Source organism: Chrysemys picta, chromosome 11 (assembly GCF_011386835.1).
Source record: "Chrysemys picta bellii isolate R12L10 chromosome 11, ASM1138683v2, whole genome shotgun sequence".
Taxonomy (NCBI): domain Eukaryota; kingdom Metazoa; phylum Chordata; order Testudines; family Emydidae; genus Chrysemys; species Chrysemys picta.
The window spans coordinates 45,014,968-45,028,639 of NC_088801.1; the positions used below are offsets into that span (position 1 = coordinate 45,014,968).

The 13,672-nt window shown below is 41.3% G+C and overlaps 1 protein-coding gene across 4 annotated transcripts in view; it reads right to left on the reverse strand.

The window, feature by feature from the left end:
- The window catches only part of ZNF385B (zinc finger protein 385B), a 296,303-nt gene extending 289,183 nt beyond the window's left edge, over nt 1–7,120 (reverse strand). For 2 of the 4 annotated variants that reach the window (XM_065560836.1, XM_005300485.5), the window contains exon 1: nt 6,987–7,117. The gene's annotated coding sequence lies outside the window, so the exon portion shown is untranslated. Of the gene's footprint in view, nt 1–6,986 lie in introns of all 4 variants that reach the window. The other 2 variants (XM_005300489.5, XM_065560838.1) reach the window with 2 other exon arrangements.
- Between the last annotated feature and the right edge of the window lie 6,552 nt (nt 7,121–13,672).

Consider the following 13,672-nt stretch of genomic DNA (forward strand, 5'->3'; position numbering starts at 1 on the left):
AACGTATGTACTAAAAAGCATCCAATTAGAACTTGACACCATGAACTACTAAGTAAAGTCCCCTTAACATATCTTTAACCTTTGGAAATCTGCACAAACAGATAAAGAAATATGGCCTGCAGCCATAACAGCTTGTTCTGAAAGCCCATTAGATCTCACAAGCTTAGTAGGGTTGAGTGGTGTTAAGGATTCAGTTCTGAACCAATGCTACAACCAATAAACCAATCAATAAGCAGCCAGCAGGGCATTAAGAGACACCAATTCTGGAGGTGCCACCTTTGGTGGTGATAAAACCAAGACCCAGAACACATAATCATTAAAAATACCATGGCATTTTTTCAAAAGAAAAGAAATCTTAATACCAATGTCTAAATCAAATTTCAACTCAAGTAACTACATTCTATCTGAGCTTCCCCTACGATTGCAATTATATACAGTATTCTTCCCTGTCTGTTCTGAACCATTTTCTAGTCTTGCTCTGTCATCGAAGCTGTCCTCAACACTGGCTATTTAATCTTCTCAACCCACCAACCTCCCATTAGGTAGATAGGTATTACTTTACCCTATTTTACAGGTAAAACAAAGCTGACTAATGCAGAATGAGATGCCAAATAATTCAGGAAAAAAAGAGTGTGTGGATGCAAGGCAATTTAACATGAAATAACTACAGTTGATCTGAAAAAAATATTCCCATGTAGACAATCCAAAAGGTAGAAAAGTCACCACCAAATACATATTTCAGCATTTAAACAGCCACCTGGATTTCCTGAGTTGCTGAGTACCTGCAGCTCCCACTGACTCAATGCAGCCAGCTGAGAACTTGTCTTAGTACGAGCAGGAAAAGACTAGGAAGCAATATTCTCTACAACTGGAAATTGGTCTCTGCTCCCCAGCCAAACTCAAGAGCCCAAACTGCCACAGGCTTTGTGGGTCCCTGAAGCCACCCCTTGGAGGGTGTGGACTATGAACAACTCAAGGTATTTGAGAAAATAGATCATTAAACTTTCAACCATTACCATCAGTTTACATTATCAAGGCTATCTTCACCAGCAGAAGGGCTAGAAACTTGTGTCAAAATGTAGTTATTTAAATATGGTATCAAAGTAAGTGATTTGATTGTCAAAGGTTCTGAGCGCCTACAGCTCCCACTGACTGAAAGATAATCAACAACATTTCACCGTTATCTAAATACCTAAATTTAGAAGTAGGACCCTAACTAAAATTTGAACGTTTTTGACATTACTGTAATAAAAAAGAAAGCGGAGATCATTCTTTGCACTTCGTTTTCCAAAATCTGGAAGCGTATGGGAGGTTGTGGGCCTCCAAAACTTGCAGTCTAGTTATTGTTCTACAAGTACTGCGTTCCACGACAGATGTAGTGAAACTCCAGCAGGGAAAATTGACTCTCCAGAGAGGATGATGAGGCTCAGTTACTGCCCGTAAAATGCTAGGGGATACTTAGTTGAAAGATACTAAGGGCAAAGTTTTTTTTGTTTGTTTGTTTGTTTTACAAACATGTGCACGTACACAAAGATTGTCCTCCAATCTGTTTGACTGCAAGTCCAAAAAAAGCCAACATTTTAAGTGTTAATACAGTAATCAGACCAAAGAAAATGTACCATAAATTTATGCTGTTTCAACAAATAAAAGTAGAGTTATTTCACTTTAAAACATTAGCTAAAATATCAGTTTATTTCAGTCAACATAATACTAGTCCAATGAGCAAAGGATCAAAAGAATATTGGACAGTTGTAGCGTACCTAGGAAATTATTAATAAAACTTGCCATTTATAAAACCTGCCTGGCAATTAAACAATAATGTGGTAAATTAACAATAATGGTAAGTGAAGATTTGAACTGCACTGATATACTTAGATTAGCTCACCAGGCTTCTGTTTCTACAAACCTCAGCAGCTCAGGTTCTCTAATGCATTTTTAACATGTCAATTAATACGTTGTTTATAGAAGGTGATGTCAGTTTCAGCTAATACACTAGAAATATCACAGTTCTGTGCAGAATGTGTAACATCTGTGTTAAGACTGTATGCTATTACATTTTAGAGATTTAAAAGAATTATAGCAGAAAATCTGATGAGAAAGCTCATCTAAAAGGGCAATATGCAATAAAATTACAAAATTAATGGGCATGTTTCATCAATCCTTGGCATAGTATGTTAGGCAATGAAATACGATACATTGCAGGGCCCAGAAAGAAGGTGTTTTCTGTGAACAGAGCAAGACTATTAAAACTTCCTAACATTAAGCAGCCTACAAAATTGACTGAATATTTGGTGATCACGTAAATTGCTTAAATAACGTCAGCATTGTTGCTAAATAAGCATCAGGTATACTTTACTACAACACATCCCTGCATTGTAATGTTAACCATTATTTCTTAAATGTACTAACCATTATTTCTTAAGCACTTTCGGCAGTCAGAAAAGATACAGTGTAGCTATATGACCCGATTGTGTCTTAATAATTTACATTAGAAAGCATACTTTACCCAATAATTTGCTACATATACTGTAATGACAATATCTTTTATATTAAGACTTTTAAAACAAATTAATTAACAGGAAATAGATCTCTCTCAAGAATCCAAACACACCGAGGACTTTATTTTGAAAGGAATTTCTTTGTTTTGATACTGCTAAATATTTACCATGATGTTTTAAAAAATAGAAAAATTCATATTGAAAACCTATTACAGTTAGTTTAACCAGGCTTGTTTGGACAGCAAAAAAATGCAACAAAATATTCCACAGTTCATGGCAATCTCTGTACATTTTATATTTGCACACGAAGTAAGAACAGAAAACTGTATCATTTGGCAAATATTTGATTTACATTCACAAGTTTAAGTAAGCAAAGTCGGTGATCAAAACCTATTTACGTGTACAGCTGGTGGAATACTTGCTTTATGACTGCACACAAGAACAAATTTATTATAATTCTTTCAACCCTCTGTGCATTCCGACAGCATGCTGAGAACATTAACTCAATAGTCATGGGTTCAACTGAAGAATCATAGGTATAATAAATCATAGGTTATTATAAATGTAATATTTTGCTATTAAAATATCTACTGCCACTAGCTTTCTGCGTGACTTGTGTCAAGTAAAATATATATGTGCCTCAGCTTACAAAATAGGTATAATACTCATAGTATTGTTACGGGTAAAGTATTGTTTAAATGCTTTGATACTCTTGGATGAAGTGCAAAGTATTTGTTTCCATTTTGTAGCTTTCTCCACTGCTAGTTCAAAAAAAAAAAATCTATATATTTAAAGAAAAACCCACTGTTGTATCAAAAAAGTATTATAAAGGTAATTAATAAAGAGCAGACGTTTAACACTCAAGCTACTCAGACTGTGAAGCCATCTTTTTCTTCTGAACAAGTAAAGATGACCTGATCTTTGCAACTTGACTTTAGTATATCAGGAGGGACAACCTTCCAGTGAACTTCTATACCCAATTACATCCTGGCACAGACTGACAAGTTCTTCAGGATTCAGTGCTCCATTCCAACTGGACTATATATGTCTTTATTTCATAAGTTCTCCAATTCTAAGGACAACCAGGCTGTAACCCAGTCCTCAAACCACTGGTAGTCCACGGCACTGCTTCTCTTACAATTGCCTGACAGATGTCAGACTTCATGCAGTTACACTTGCTGCTAACTGTAGCCCAGTCTTGGACTGAGGATTTCAAAAGGCATTAAAAAACCCAGAACAGATTAAACTCACTTAAACAAGCTCCTCTGTGTCTGCTTCATGACTGCAGTCCTTATCTTTGGTAGAAATTCAGCTGAGATCAAATTTGAAGACACCACCAACATGAGAGAGATAACAAATGGAATAGAACAAAATTAAAGGGAGAAAGCCCCTTGAAAAGAACAAAACATTGGGGCCTGCAGTGAGTAAGGGGAGAGTCTCTACTAGTGCATCTTAAAGACTAACAGATATATTTGGGCATAAGCTTTCGTGAGTTAAAACCTCAGTGAGGTTTTAACTCACGAAAGCTTATGCCCAAATATATCTGTTAGTCTTTAAGGTGCCACCAGACTCCTTGTTATTTTTGTAGATACAGACTAACACGGCTACCCCCTGATACTCTACTAGTGCATGTTCCTCCATCTGGGAGAGTAAGCATAGCACAGATGCAACAAGAGGATAGAATCAAGCAGCTACTACCATCACATTACAGTTTGTCGTCATCTTGTCTCTTTAATACTATCCTATTTCTAATATTACTTTTCCATTTAACCAGGTATCATTTGACAAAGAAAAGGTGTGGGGAAAGGATTAGGAAATATAATTTGGAGGTAGTCCACAAAGGGACATCTATGTTATGTGGTCCATGATATGTAAGAAGTTAAAACAAGCAACAGTAGAGGGAAGTTGAGAATATACATCACAACTCCAGAATCCTGCAGACATAAATCAAACTAACAACTATCATATAATCTCACTCCACAGCTGTTTGGCAAAGTAATGAGCATTATGTACTGGAGCTATTTGTGGGGAAGGAATCACGCAAAACACAAAGACAACTGGACATGGGGCAGATAGTCAGAAATCCTCCTCACCCCCCACCACAACATAACCTCCTTCCCTTCCCTTAGTAGCCAACAGACTTGGTGAGGGGAAAAAACAGCAAAGACACAGCTCTCTAGAAAGGGAAAGGGAGTGTAACAGACCATCAGGAGACTGAAGGAAGGAGGACTAGTATAACAGACACCCCCCTCCTCCAACAGCCCTGCGGTATGCAAGAAAGAAAACACTTTTTCTACCTTTCAGCAGCCAAAGAGTTGAGATATGGAAGAGCTATCACCACATACTCACTAGATAGAGACTGCCTCAAAAGGCAGAAACTCCAAGCAGGGATCTAGGGACAGCACCCTTTATCTTCCAAGCAATGTGGATTTCTCACCAGGGTGTTGCCCTTACTTCTGACTATAATTGCCACGGGAGGGGGGGGTCCACACACCTCTCTTATGGCTAAAGTTTCTTTGTCAACCATTAGTTTTAAATAAGAGCTAGATGACCTTTTCATACGGTTATTCAATCAGGTACTAAAACATGTATCAGAGTAGCAGCCGTGTTAGTCTGTATCCGCAAAAAGAACAGGAGTGCTTGTGGCACCTTAGAGACTAACAAATTTATTAGAGCATAAGCTTTCGTGGACTACAGCCCACTTCTTCGGATGCATGTATGTTCTTTTTAATGTTAGATCACTTATTTTGATCCATCTTTTGCTATTTGTAGAAATAAACCATTGATGCAGCATCAAAAAAAATTAATAATAAAACATCTATTAGCTTTATTGGTAGGTATATACATTTCTAAATTTATCTAGTAGTTATTTTTAAAGAACTTCCTCACTAAATACTACTAGTATATTACCAGAATAAGACTAATCACATTAGGCAGTTTCCACCTTCCCACTTGTATTACAGTAAGTAGCTGTAACTTAGTTTTGAAGTCCTTTTATACATTTTGACTGATCCCACATTTTTAAAGTACAATATTCTTTAACACAGACTAGCCATTCTATTGAAGCTTGATATTCAAGTGCTAATAGCTTGCAGGTTCAAGAAGCATTTAGCTGGTATGATAGTAAGCAAGGTCTCTTTTCCCAAAAATGGGAGAAGTCAACAGAAAAAGACACTTTTCAAGTTCCTCAGACACTGATGCACAGAGTAACTACTGTCACACATATACACATGCACAGATACATATAGTTTGGAATGCCTCAAAGGAACAATTTTCAGGTATAAAAATGTTATTAAAGCTAATAATATATGTGCTGCCAAAGCACATAGGTACACACTTAGTAATACATTTTCAATGTATATGCTAGACCTTTGTCAACGTTTATGCTCATGATTTTGAGCTGGGGTGTGGTGTAGAAATAGCTAAGCATGACAAAGGCAAGTTTTGAAAACTAAGAACAGAAGGCTCTCCAGGACCCCAAATCTAGCATTTTGCATGGAAAATTGACTGTCACTCATACCTACAGTATTCGGAGCCTTGTCCCCAAATAACCTACAATGCCAAGCACTTACAACTATGCTATGTAATTAGATCATCAAGGATGATTCCTTAAAGTAGGTTAATGCCTCTTTTGTTAGGGAAATTCACCTTTCCAAAAGCTTCCCTGATCTATAAAGAGAGCCAAGCTGTGCTAGTGTAACTATAACGAACTCCTACTCAAGAAGCAGGAAAAATAGAACTAATCTTAAAGCAAAGCAAAAAACCGCATACCTTTTAGAGAAAAGAAACATTGCGATGCAAACCTTATTCATGACTAAAGAGACTGACCTAGTTAGAAAAATGGGTTATACTTTCTAGCAATAAATTAGTGGCTGCAGCATAAAATGAAAACCCCCAACACACGGGGAAGGAAAATTGATACAGCACATGGGAAGCCCAGTATAAAACCGTTAAAAAGAGAAAAGGAGCCGGTACGGATACACAATACGGCCACACACCTTGAGTTTACAGGAGACGCTTTTAAGTTACGGTGGGGACCGCGCGCACCTGCAGCAGTGGCCGCTGCAAAGGACCCGGGCAGCCCGTTCGCTCGGCGCTGGCTCGCTGGGACACCCAAGCCCCCGTCCCCGCGGCCAGAGCGCCGGGCTGGCGCAGCGCAGCGAGCGAGGCACAGCGGCTCTGTTCCCCCGAGCTGCCGGGAACCTGCCCGTGCGCCCCCAGGAGCGCTCACCCTAACCCCGGCAAGCCCTGTCCGCCCCTGCTCCACGGGCACTTGGGGGCGAGCGAGCCGCTACCCTGGCGGGGGCGGGAGCGGGAGGCACCGTGCAGAAGCGGCGCTTTCCGCGCGGACCGTCGCCTGGCACAGCCAACTCTGGCCCCAGCTCGCCCCTGGGGCAGACCCTCCCCAGCCGCAAGTTACAACAGCACCTCCCCCGGCTGGGAGCCGGCCCGCCCGCCGGCCGAGCCGGGACACCGCTCCCCTCTTACCCTGCCCGGGCGCCGGGCTCCAGCTCCTCCGGCGCGCGGGGATGGCAGGCGAGCGCGGCTCAGCCGCCGCCACATCAGGCAGCGCGTCCCACTTACTCCGCGCTGGAGCAGCTACAGGCTGGCCCCGGGCGCATGCGTCAAAACTGGCCCTGAGCCACCCCGCCGCCCAGGTGAGCGGGACGTGGGCGCGCGAGCGCGACCCGCAGGTGAATGGGCGCGTGCCGGCAGGGTGCAGGGAAACCCCGCGCGGGAGCGCAGGCACACAGCGCACTTGGGCATGCACGCGGGTGGGCGCGCCCCAACTCTGTGTGACCTACATATAGAGGGGTGTGGCTGCACCATTCCGTCGTGTGCACACACGTGTGGCTTCCCGCTCATGTGGACGCGCGACTGAGTGTATATGTAGGTGTTTGCAGTGGGTTTAGGCTTGTGCATGTGTGGCCACTGTCTCACGTCCCGTCAGAACACTTCCTGCAATAGTTAGTGGGGAAGGCTTCATCCATCAAGTTTTGCCACAGTCCAGGTATTTTTGTTTGTGTCCTTCAAAGACAACCTTCTTAAGGTGAAGGAGCTGCGGTTCTTCCCTGTCTCCAGACTCACAGCTTTAAGGGTTCTGGGGTTCTACATAACTTTCCCCAAGGCCAGGATGAAATTGGCAGGAGTGATCAGTTTCATTGCTGTATTTGGAGCCCTGTAGGACTGAAACGCGTAAGAACATGACAGTTTTGCTCAGCGGAGGCAACTGCAGCTGTTCACAGAAACAGAGGAGGATGACCAGAAAGATAGTTGGTAGGAGACTAGTATAGTCAGGGTGAAATTAAGACAATCGGGTGCACAGAAAAACTGCAGGTAGAGTCTCTCTGGGTTTGTCCACATTTCCTGACAACAAGTTTCAGACTTAAAACTAGGGCAATTCACACCTCTAGGAACATTTGTTTCAGACTGTCTGCAAATTCAGGTAGGTCAGGCACAGGTAGATTACATTTTCAAGCTTTGCTGTGCATGCATGAAGGCTAGAAAAATGTTTGTAAAAAAAAAAAACCCAAACAACCCCTGAGATTCTGTTCTCTTCAGGTGACTCCAACAGCTGTAGTCTTAGGTGCAGCCCTATAGTGCCTAGTCTTTAGGTTGGCCCAGGGTAGAGTTGTTGAGATCCTCTGTTTTGCTCAGTAGCAGGACAGAATAGGAGACATGTCTCCTCTCCACCCCTATCTTTGCCTAGACCAGAGAGCTTTGGGGTGGGGGAAAAAGGCTCTTTATCCCATATATTTGGCTATTTCAGCAGGAATAGGAAGACACCTGTCAGCTGGGAGGTTGATATGAAAAATGGAGCCCTTCATGAAGGAACAGGGAGCATAGCCTTGTAGGAATCCCAGCAATTCAGAGGTAGAGGAGGGTGGGCTTCTCAACCAGGCATTACCCCAGTGCTTTGCAGGTGGGCCTCCTTAGTCTTTCCTACCAGATTCCAGCTATGATAGATGTAGTAGTTTATCTCCTAAACTGTACAAGTGCAGAGAGAAAAAGAGAGTGTGTGGTGTGCACATATATGGGTTTAAATTCTTTCCCTCCCTAGCTCTGGTGAGAGTAGTTGCGGGATTTATACAGATCATCTTCAGTTACATACCCACAAAGCAAGAGGCACTCAAACAGATCAGTGTTGCAGTGTCTGAGTCCTCCATTGCAAAACCAAACTACTGCTGTAAAACTAATCCAAAAAGAATGTGTGAGTGGCTGGTCTGCCAAAGTGTCCCAAAACATCCGTGGTAATGGCAAAGAGTTTCAAAAGGTACAGCAAAGTGGCCCACATCCAAGACAAATGATGGAGCAGATGCTTCAAAGATTACTCAAACAGAAGGAGAGGAAAATCTGTATAGGAAATAATCTGTTGCAGTATATTTTTTTCCTTTGGCAAATTTAGAGGTTACAGACCACAGTGCCTAGCATCAATGTTTTCTGGTGTAGCTGGGAATTCCCATGCCAAAAGCACCAGAACTGTGTCTCAGAAATAAAAGAACTTTGAAGAAGACATGCAGAAATACCATATTTATTTTTTCCCCCACCTTCCACTTTCACGTTGTTGGAGGTTTTTTTTATTTCATTAGGTGTTCAGGAGCTCACTAGTTTCTGGCTTTAGAAAACTACCCATGAATTGTGCAAAATAACAAGGTTCTCTGTTCAAATGGTGTTAGAGCAAAAGTGGATGACAAATCTCAGAAAACAGCAATTTTACATGTACTGCATACAAAAATCAGGGTGTTATAAATGACACTGAAGTGTTAGAGTCTGAATACAAATTAAAGAACAAATATTTAGGCTACCTACCTTCTGGAAGATGTGATTTTAAATGATGGAGGAAGCACTACAATGCTTAATCTACTTGTTTGCTACTTAGCAGAAAAGAAAAACAATTTAACACTGATTGGATAACACCTCACCATACTTCAATCTGAGCTCTTGGAAAATTGTAATTCTAGTTCTACTTAATAAAATCAAGGATTGCATCATACCTTGTTTACAGCTCACTTGGTTAGAAGATGTTTGACAGGCTCACTTATGGTTTATGGCAGGTCATTTTCAAAGTTTAGACTAATCTTCCCTTTTAAGTATTGGAGTCTAAAGTCACTTCCTCTTCAAGGTCTTAACAAACCACAAAGTCCCATCTAAATAGTTTGGACAACTAAAGAATCACTGTTCTTTGAAAGAAAATCTGTATTCTACAGACAGGAAGGGAGAAGTAGTATAAATGAAGACACAATTTCCTCAGAATGTCTGGTCTCAGATCACTCTTAATCCACCCTGGGGGATTAGATGTCACAGTAGTAAAAATCTCAGAACCTGCTCTACACTACTGCTTCCACTGTTGAAACTTCAACAATGCTAGACCAATGATGAGGAAAATGCTAGTGCAGAGAATATCAGCCTTCCCTGTACAAAAGAGAAGCGCTGATCTGATGGCAGAATGCTGGACAAATCAGAATTAGAATTGATTCTCTTGAAAAAGAAGCATTCCACACGGTACCAGACTAATTTTATGTTGGAAATGTTTAAGGCTTGGATTTTTGAGGGTCTTTCACCTTAAACCAAATTAATTAAAGTCACTAATTTCACCAATAGCTCTTTTAGTGGCAAAGATTTGCTGACGTCTAGAACAGCAGCTTCCAAACTGTGATTCACAGATCTTCCATGGTCTTTGGTGGTCTGTGGAGAGCTGGCTTTCTCTTAATTTCCATATGCTAAATCACATTAAAAGGAGCTAAAATGCATTATATACTTTCTTAACATTACTTTTCCATGTAAGCAATTGTTGTATGTGCCATAGGGATGTTATTCAATCTCCAAACTGATGATAGATGTCCCACAATAACCAGGAATGGGAGGGGAAGTAGTTCATGAGATATTCTCTCTATTTGAGAACATCTGGTCTGGAATGTTGTGACATTCTTCAGAATAAATATATCTCTGTTTTGTAGAATCTCCAATCGCCTTTCATAAAATGACACTTCAATGAATGGTAACAATTAACCTACTAGAGAGAGATGTCATGGCAAGTAGATAAATGTGTATGGTTCTGAATAGCTCACATGCATTATATAGGTGAAATAAAAACTCAAAACTATTTCCTGGATCTGTCTTAAAATGAGCTGCTCCCAATTTAGATGCTAATTTAGTCACTTAATCCATAATTTAGAGCTTCGTTATAAAGTGTTCCTTTTAAATCCTCTCACCCTATAACTCACCTTGATATAAACCCTTGGGTCCAACTTCTTACTGAGATTCCGTTCTCCAAAACATCTCACAGATCAACTCAAGAAACAAAAATATCACTGACTAACCCAAGGATTTAGAAAAAACTCTAGAAGGTAGGAAACCTGAATTAAACTGTCCAAGAGCAGCAGCTCACATCACATTTGAACTAGTTGTGCTGTGGCTACAGTCACCTCTGATGATTGCCTGATTCAAAGCCATTTTTAGGAGCTCACACATAGTCTATCCTGTCTTTCCAAGCCTGGAAGCATGTAGCCAAGCTCTTTATTTTTGGGTCAGATCTTCAGCTGGAAAAAAAATCAATGTAAATTCTGACTAAGGCACTGTGCTACCACAGGCTATCCTTGACCTTGTGGCTGGGTGTTCACACCTCAATTTTCTCTCTGTTGGCACCACAAAGTACACATTCTCCATGTGCAGGAGCGGCACCAGGGTTTTTGGCGCTCTAGGCGGGGGTCCTTCCACGCTCCTGGTCTTCGGGGCACTTCGGCGGCGGGTCCCAGAGCGAGTGAAGGACCTGCCGCAGAATTGCCGCTGGAGACCCGGAGCGCGGAAGGACCCCCCGCTGCCGAATTGCCGCCAACGGCGGCAAAATGCTGTCCCCCCCCAAATCCTGGTGCCCTAGGTGACCGCCTAGGTCACCTAAATGGAAGCGCCAACGCTGTCCATGTGTTGCAGTTGAGGTTCCCTTCGTTGGGGCTGTTTATTGGAATATAACATAAATGGATTTCATCCTTACACCAGGGTTCCCTGGGTCCTTTTAGTGCTTCCCGGTTCCCCATGCCAGGGCTTCACCATCCATTTAGTTTTTTCCCCAGGGTTTTACAGCTATCCTTTATTTTCAGGGCTTCAGATACCAGTTGTCTCAGCTCCCACCTGCAGTCTCACCCACTGGTTCCCCTTGTCAGTGGACTCCCTTGACCTTTGTGTGGACACACTAGCATACCCTGCCGTTGGGTTATCTTCAGAGCAGTGTAGCCTAGTGAACAGAGCACTAGAGAGAGACTCAAGAGACCTGGGTTCTATTCCTGACTATGCCACTTGCCACTGATGAAACGTGCTGCTCTACTGATGCTAAGAGCTAGGTAGTATTATTCCTGTGTTTCTCACGGGTCTCCCACTAATCCTAGTTCACAAAGACCTTCCTGGGCACCTATCCCCACACAATCTGGCCAAGGTGCTCTGCCAGTCCCAATCAAAGAATGGGTGCATTCAATCCCACTTACAGGAGGTACCAGCTTTAGGTTGCTCTCACATGATTCTTGGTCATTTGACTCAGGCACAGACCAGAGCTTTAGGCCTTACCCCTGATGGGTCTAACTCACCCCGTGACAGACACAATGGCAGGTAGATTTATCCAAGTGGGTTCAAGTGTTTATTTTATCTCCCTTAAACAAGGGACTTAAATAAATAAGTGACTGAACCACTTAAAATTTTAAGGGCCTGGTTCCCACTTACAATAAAGCCTCTTTACTCCACTCTGGCAGTATGCAGAGGCCTTACATTGGGAGTAAACTATATTTATAAATGACAGCAGTGTAAAGTGGCCCTCAAAAATTTCAGATTACCATCCTCTTTTATCAACCTGGAATATGCTGATCCAAAGCAAAACATCTGCTCCAGGTTCTCTTCCCAGAACTGCCTGGTCATGAGCATAGACTTCATTTTCTTGGAGTGATTAAATGTTGGGCTTCTGCTGATCTGTCTGTTCTTCTGAGAATGCAGGCAGAAGCTTTTTACTTTTGAACTCGTAGCAAAGGTTTCCGGTATTTTTATGTAGCACATTAGCTATTCTGAAGACCTCTAGCTCTCTGTGGAAAGGAGTACCTAGCAAGCTTCCTAACTCTGTAGGCTGGATTCTGGCCCTATGGTCATCACATAAGATAAGACATTGTGGGACCAAGAGAACACCTTCTTGGCTAACATGCATTGATTTTCTAGCTATTGTAATACAACAGTACTGCTTTGTTTTCACGGTACTTCATCTGCAGAAATAAATGGTGTGTCTGGTGCTCATTTACCCTTTTCTTTAACTGCCTTCTCCAGTAACTTATTTAATATGTTTATTACTCCTGAGAAATACTACAGCTAAGAGGGAGTTAAAAAAGCTCAAGGATAATCTAAAATTAAGGAAATGAGAACTAAATGGAGAGTGCAGGCAGAAGCAGTGTTGCTGTTTACTAACTATCAATCCTCCTCAATTGTAAAAGCTTCTAAGAGCTCACCTTGAAGTTTCCTCTTTCTCACTGGGAATTTACCTAGATTCCATAACTTCATATTCTTGATTTTTTAATTGATATTGGAGATCTTCTTGGCTGCTGTACATTGCAGCCTTTCAAAGATAATGTCCTTTCTATAGTATAGTGATCTGTTTTGCATGTAACATTCCACATGGGTATGAAGAAATGCTTTAGACAGTTTTTGGCTTGCTATTTTATCCCTTTGCTACTGTTAGCTAGCATGTTGTTTGCCTTTTTTAGTACTGTTGTGTACTGAGATGATAATTTTTCCATATTAGTCTCCACATCCTTTTCCTGATCAGTGCACTGGATGATTGTTCCATTTAACACATACTCCCTAGCTTGTTTTTTTGCTCCAAGACTAATTGATAGTATATTTGTTTGCATTAAACAGTATTTGCCACATACTGGTATAATTACTTAAGCAATACAAAGCCAGTTCTACATCTAGTTGCATTGTGCTTCCTTATTTGCTATAATTCTACAATATTAATATAATTTGCCTAGTTTGAGATGTTGTTTCAGTACTTTCATCCACATCATTGACTCTTCACGTTCTTTATACTTTGCAATTTGAAAAGCTTCCTTCCATGTATGGTTACCATATGTATTCTATGTATATATAGTAATCATTTACCAGTTGTTGGGTGTTTTTGTTTTGTTTTTAATCTAGCACCTTAC